The following is a 7,372-nucleotide window of genomic DNA, read 5'->3' on the forward strand; positions in this document are numbered from 1 at the left end:
TATTATCATTATTTTTAATCTTATTGAATTAAGGTATGCCAAAAAAATTTAAAAACCCAAAAATCTAAACTTTTAAAACAATCGCTTGAAAAAGACAAATTTTAAAATTTTGTCGAAGGACGGACTAGGACATCGATCTGAAACGATCTCGTCCTAAAACAAAGGAAAACAAAATTTTAAAATTAATCACTTAATTGTTTTATAAGTTAAAGTTAAAAAAAAAAAAAAAAAAAAAAAAAAAAAAAAAAACTCTAGCCGGGTACCCATGCGATCGCATGGGAATCACCCTATCCATCCATGCGATCGCATGGAGGCCAATTACAGGCCTGGTACATACAGACCAGCGGGTCTGTTTCTTCTCCACAAAACACACACATTCACGAAACTCACCCAAAAATTCACCAATTTTCGCCATTTTTCCACCGTAATTCATCAAATTTCTTGCTCTAATCATGCCTAGATTCTCATTCTTCAGCAAAATGGTAAAAATTACACCCCTAAACTCTATAAATTCCTAGTTTTTGTGATAATTACTAATTTTTTACCTAATGCAATTTTGTTAATTTCTAGTGTAATTAGTGTTAAATTGTTAGTATTTTATGCATGTATAACCTAGATTGATGCTATTTAACATGATTTGAAGCCAAAAACTTCAAAAATTTTAGAAATCTAGGGTTTGTGTTCTTGAGCAATTTGGGGCTTTTTGATATAAACAGGTTATGGCCGATTTTTGTCATGAATTATTGCTAAATTGAGTAGTGTAACATGTTTAGATAGTTAAATGATCCAAACAATGATCCTAAACATGATTTTTAGAGATTAAAGTGGACTTTTTAAGTCCAAAATTCATGAACTTGATTAATTTAATATATTTGCCATTTGAGACTTGTTTAATTATTAGTAATGACTATTTTGACATGTTATTTGAGTTAAATGCTTATGAATTTTGTATACATTTTCATATGTGCTTATTTGAAAAGTGTAGAATTGTGAAAAATTGTAAAAATGTGTATAAGTTTAATTTTGATTTAATATGTTATAGTGATTGTTTTGTCGTTATTTTCCTAACACTAATGCATATTTGGATGCACAAATTTTGTGTTTAATGTGTTTTGCAGAAAGCCGATACTGGAGGTTCAGGAGCATCATTATCTAGACGACCAGCACCAGCACCAGAACCAGAACCAGAAATGCAACACGAACAACAACCACAACAAGAACCACAACAACAGCCTGATCAGCACATACCTTATTATGATCCGGTACAGTTTGTTGATGAATTCATAGTATTTCCAGTGAGGCTGCCAGTAGAATTCCCAACGATTCCTGAGCACACTCTACATCCTAATCTGAGATTTGATAGAAGATGGAGAGATTACGAGACATATCAAAGGAACAAATTCAAATTGGTAACAAAAAATGTAGAGGTGCCAAGGGTAATCGATTGGGCCCCTTTGGAAACGGTCCATCTAGCTGACCGTGTTAGACAGCTTTTAGTTCAAAGGTATGGCAGTTCTTCTTTTACAGATTGGGAACGTCTTTTCACCATTCGTAGACCTGTATATAAGGAATGGTGTGTTGAGTTGATGAGTACTGTATCACTTGATACAAATATAGTTAGAATAGATGATAGAAGATTTCTTAGGTTTATCCTTGGCGGTAGGATGTACAGAATATCCATGTTGGACATGGCCAGGGCCTTACAGATATATACTCCTGGTGAGTTACTATTACCCGATTGTACAAATTTGATTCATTATGGTGAAAGGGTAGATAGTAACTTTGACGCTGACGCCATTTGGAGGCGTATATCACATTTTGATGTTTTTACACGAGCAGGAGGACACTCCTATACACATATTGACAGAGCCGAGCTTCGTATTATTCATAGATTTTTGGCTAACTCGATTACACAGAGAGGTCATAATAAAGAAAAAATTACCTTACATGATTTATTCTACATAAAGTGTATTCGGGATCCTAGAAGCTTTGTCAATATCCCTTACTGTGTTGCTTTTTATTTATCTAAAATGGTAGAGGGAATGCAGGACGGGAGTATAATAGGAGGAGGTATTTTTTGTTACTCTCATTGGAGAGTATTTAGGTGTTGATAGGAACCAAGGGGGTCCATTACAGCTTTGTAGAGAACAGGTTGAGCCCTTAGGAATTGTCCACCCTATAGAAATATGTATGTCGGTGTATATCGATCCATTTGACCAAGAACCAAAAAAGAGACGTATCCATTTACTAAAAGCTACACTTAAAAAAGTATTAAGTAGTGACGATCGAGTGGTTCTAAACTTTAAACCCATTGATATATTATACACCACCCGAGATGTAAATAACTGGCTCACTATTTTAATTCGTGGAACTTATTCTACCGACTTCACATGTCGTCAGCTAAGTGTGGGGAAGTCTAACCCCACTTAACGTTAAATTAGGGGTTCGGGTTAGTGCATAACTCGTTAATAAAAATGCATGATGATTTAGGGTAAAAGACGTATTTTCAAATATTAGATAACAGTTCAGAAAAGCAACCGTTTTTGAAGAAAAACATGTGTGATAAAACAAGAAGGGATGAACGATGAGGCGCGCCATCGATCATTCGACGAGCTTTGTAATTACAAAACTGGGTATCTTTAACTACGTTTCTGCACTAATCACCCTCATAAATTTATAATTAGAATCTGATTTCATGTAAATGAGGGCATTGCATGATCTCAAGTGTGGGGAAGGGTTATAAATTCTCTCGGGTTTATACTTGGTTTATTTGCTAAATTTTATGAAAATTTGAAAAATTTTCGACTAAATGAATTCAAAATCATGTTTATACATATTTATGAACGATGAAAACTAGGTGTTAATACTGAAATTATTGTTACCTCAAAAAGGACATAAATTGAGAAACAACTAAAACGCTTGAATTTATTTATTAAAATTTAAAAAGACGCATGAAAAAAGCCAAGTGTAGGGAGAATGTACCAAGTTATTCAATTAAAAACTATCTATCACATGTTTCTGTAAAGTTTATTGCAGGTGCTTTTGTTTTGGACTAAATTAACTGTTTTACCCGGTTTACTGTAATATATTTGAAAGAGAGATGGATCTACACGATGAATCAATTCCATCATTAAAAGGGAAGTAAAGTCTTTCGAAAAAGACACGCGCTTCTTGATTTAGGTCAAGAAGTTATCGTCCAGACCAGCTGTAGGTTGACGAAAAATCTAGAAAAGTCATCACTAAAATCAGCAGGAAATCCACGGACCTCAGCATCAAACAGGGTCGCCATGTGGTCAGACTTATCCTAACTATGAGAGGATCTGTCTCGTAAAATGGGGAGGGCACCGTGCAAATTAGCTTGATAAGACTAATGAATCAGACCCCCAGAAAGGATAATCTCCTTAAAGATTAAAAATCAGCTTTTAAGCCTGATATTACTCAATCCTTGAGATTGACCTTAAAGATTGAGAATTACAAACTCATGGAATTTGATAATATCTAAACTCGAGCCTGAACGAGAAAATATTTTGATCAAAATTAAAACCGATTTGTTTTCTGAAAACCTATTTTCAATGCGTTCATTACCATTGAACGTAAAATCCTAGGAATTCACCTGGAATTCATTAGGTCACCTGAACCAATTCGGGTGTCAACCGTAAGAACGGTGGTTGCATAGCATGGTCGAAGACAGGACCTTGTGCCAGACCGAAAAAAATTATAGGGTGATCTTTACTATTGCTCCTACAAAGGATAGTAATTGCATCCGACACGTTGTAGACCATGAACATCTGCATGTCATTAGACATCGCCCTAACAGTTGCTTGTTCAACGCTTTCCGTTACAACCGGACGGTAGTTTACCGAAAGGTAATATACGGAGCAAGTATACTGGACGTGTTGCTTTTCTAATACAAGGTTAGCAAGTGGGTGACACAAAACCATAAGTTTTGAGCTAAAATTTTCAAATCTAAAACCCACCAAACCCACAAAAACATTTTGCATACACCGGTGAAGGGGTATTCCGGAAAACTTATCTGGGGTAAAAAAGCTAGAATGAATTTTCAAAAGATCAAATGTTTTCATAAAGATCCAATTTCCTTAAGGATCTAAATTTTTATAATCATGTGGGACTGTAAACCACATCGTTACTATCATTGTTTATACCGCCGTATCAAAATCACTAATGTATAAAGTGTGAAGAATAAAGAAGTGATTCGTGTGATTTAATTTCAAGTTCTGTATTGCTTGAGGACAAGCAATGTTCAAGTGTGGGGATATTTGATAGTGCTCCAAATGAACATATATTTAGTAGCAATATCCTCCCAATATGTAAATTATTTAGTTGTAATTGTCCTATTTTAAGTTGTAATCGTTTATATTAAATAAGTGCGAAGACAAAAGGCGAAAACGACAATTTGAAGACGCAAATGACCAAAAAGCTCAAATGTACAAGATACAATCCAAGTGGTTCAATTTATTGATAAGAAACGTCTAAAAATGACAAAAGTACAAGTTGCGGAACGCAAAGTACAAGATATTAAATTATACGAAAGGACGTTCGAAAATCCGGAACCGGGACCTGAGCCAACTATCAACGCCCGACTCAACGGACCAAAAATTACAAGTCTACTATGCACAAGAATATAATATAATATTTAAATAATTATATAAATTATTTATATATTTTATATTATATTAAATAACGTCGACAAGCAAGAAATCAAAAGACATGTGATCTGATCCAACTGTCCATGCGATCGCATGGCCACAAAGCACAAAAGCCATGCGATCGCATGAGCCCAAAAATCTGGCCAACTCTATAAATTCAGTAATTTTCGGCCAGTTTATGTACACCATCATTCTCTTTACCCTCTGTAATATAAATATATATATATATATATATATATATATATATATATATATATATATATATATATATATATATATATATATATATATATATATATATATATATATATATATATATAATATATATATAGTATAGGATAGTTTTATATTAGATTAGTTTTGGGTTATGCAAAGGTTATTTTACAGGTTTTAAAGTCGGAGCTCTGTCCGTGTAACACTACGCGATAAATAATCAATGTAAGCTATGTTCTCCTTTTTAAATTAATGTCTCGTACTTAAGTTATTATTATGCTTATTTAAGACGAAGTAATCATGATGTTGGGCTAAAATACTAAAATTGGGTAATTGGGCTTTGTACCATAATTGGGGTTTGGACAAAAGAACGACACTTGTGGAAATTAGACTATGGGCTATTAATGGGCTTTATATTTGTTTAACTAAATGATAGTTTGTTAATTTTAATATAAAGATTTACAATTGGACGTCCCTATAAATAACCATATACACTCGATCGGACACGATGGGCGGGGTATTTATATGTACGAATAATCGTTCATTTAACCGGACACGGGAATGGATTAATAGCCACTAGAATTATTAAAACAGGGGTGAAATTATGTACAAGGACACTTGGCATAATTGTTAACAAAGTATTAAAACCTTGAGTTACACTCAGTCGACATCCTGGTGTAATTATTAAACAAAGTAATAAAACCTTGTTACAGTTTAAGTCCCCAATTAGTTGGAATATTTAACTTCGGGTATAAGGATAATTTGACGAGGACACTCGCACTTTATATTTATGACTGATGGACTGTTATGGACAAAAACCAGACGGACATATTAAATAATCCAGGACAAAGGACAATTAACCCATGGGCATAAAACTAAAATCAACACGTCAAACATCATGATTACGGAAGTTTAAATAAGCATAATTCTTTTATTTCATATTTAATTTCCTTTATTTCATATTTAATTGCACTTCTAATTATAGCACTTTTATTTATTGTTATTGTATTTAATTGCACTTTTAATTATCGTACTTTTTAATTATCGCAAGTTTATTTTATCTCACTTTTATTATTCGTAATTTCATTATCGTTATTTACTTTACGCTTTAAATTAAGTCTTGTATTTATTTATTATTTTACATTTGGTTTTAACTGCGACTAAAGTTTTAAAATCGATAAACCGGTCATTAAACGGTAAAAATCCCCCTTTATAATAATAATATTACTTATATATATATTTGTATTTTTATAAAAGTAAACTAATATAGCGTTAAGCTTTGTTTAAAGATTTTCCCTGTGGAACGAACCGGACTTACTAAAAACTACACTACTGTACGATTATGTACACTGCCTATAAGTGTTGTAGCAATGTTTAAGTATATCCATTCTCTAAATAAATAAATATATTGTGTAAAATTGTATCATATTTAATAGCATTTCCTGCTAAAATTTAATAGTATTTTATACCCCTTAGCTTTAACTATCAAGTATACTTAAAATTAAGAATTAATTATATATTATATTATATTCATATGCATAGTTGACTTGTAATTTTTAGTCCGTTGCGTCGAGCGTTGAGAGTTGACTCTGGTAACGGTTCCGGATTTTCGAACGTCCTTGCGTACAATTTAATATCTTGTACTTTGCGTTTTGAATCTTGTACTCTTGTGATTTCGAGACGTTTCTTATCAATAATTGGAAACTCTTTGATTGTATTTTGTACTTTTGAGCTTTTTGGACCTTTGCGTCTTCAATTCGTCGAATCTGTCTTTTGTCTTTACCTTTTATTATTTAAACGAATATCACTTGTAAATAGAACAATTGAAACTAAAAGCTTGTCTTTCTTGAGGAATAATGCTATGAAATATATGTTCACTTTTAGCATTATCACCCATCTTCATCATATCATCACCATCTTCAATCCCAAATTAAACATCACACAATTGTTTGATCGTTAAATCACTTGCGGATTCGTGTTCCTCTCGTTCTCCTCTACGCGTAGATACAAGTAATTGCTTGATTAGTGGTAAAATCTCTCAAACCCAAATTATTAAAAATCTGATTTTATTGATGTTTCATAGTTTATGTTGTCAATTGCTCAAGTGTATACGCGTTATTGTTGATTGGTGTCTTTAATTTGATCAATTGATGTTGTTTACATGAAAAACGAATTTTATTCTCTAGGATCTGATAAGAGTTGACTTTTGATCTGATCTTATAACATGTTTAGATGATTAGCTTTCGAAAAACTATTAACTTTAGGCTTTGGAATCACTTGATTTCGTTTCCGGATGATCAAGTTATGACCAATTGAAATTAACGTTGTGTTTTTGTGATTGATTGGAAATTCTGGGTTTGATAGACCACGAATTGGATTGTGAAATTAATACCATTGGATAGGTAATTTAAAAACACTCAGGTTACACTTGGATATCATGTTGTTTTTTATGTATAACTTAAGATATGCATGATTTAGTGAAAAAGTGGATT

Source organism: Rutidosis leptorrhynchoides, chromosome 1 (assembly GCF_046630445.1).
Source record: "Rutidosis leptorrhynchoides isolate AG116_Rl617_1_P2 chromosome 1, CSIRO_AGI_Rlap_v1, whole genome shotgun sequence".
In the NCBI taxonomy this organism is placed as follows: domain Eukaryota; kingdom Viridiplantae; phylum Streptophyta; class Magnoliopsida; order Asterales; family Asteraceae; genus Rutidosis; species Rutidosis leptorrhynchoides.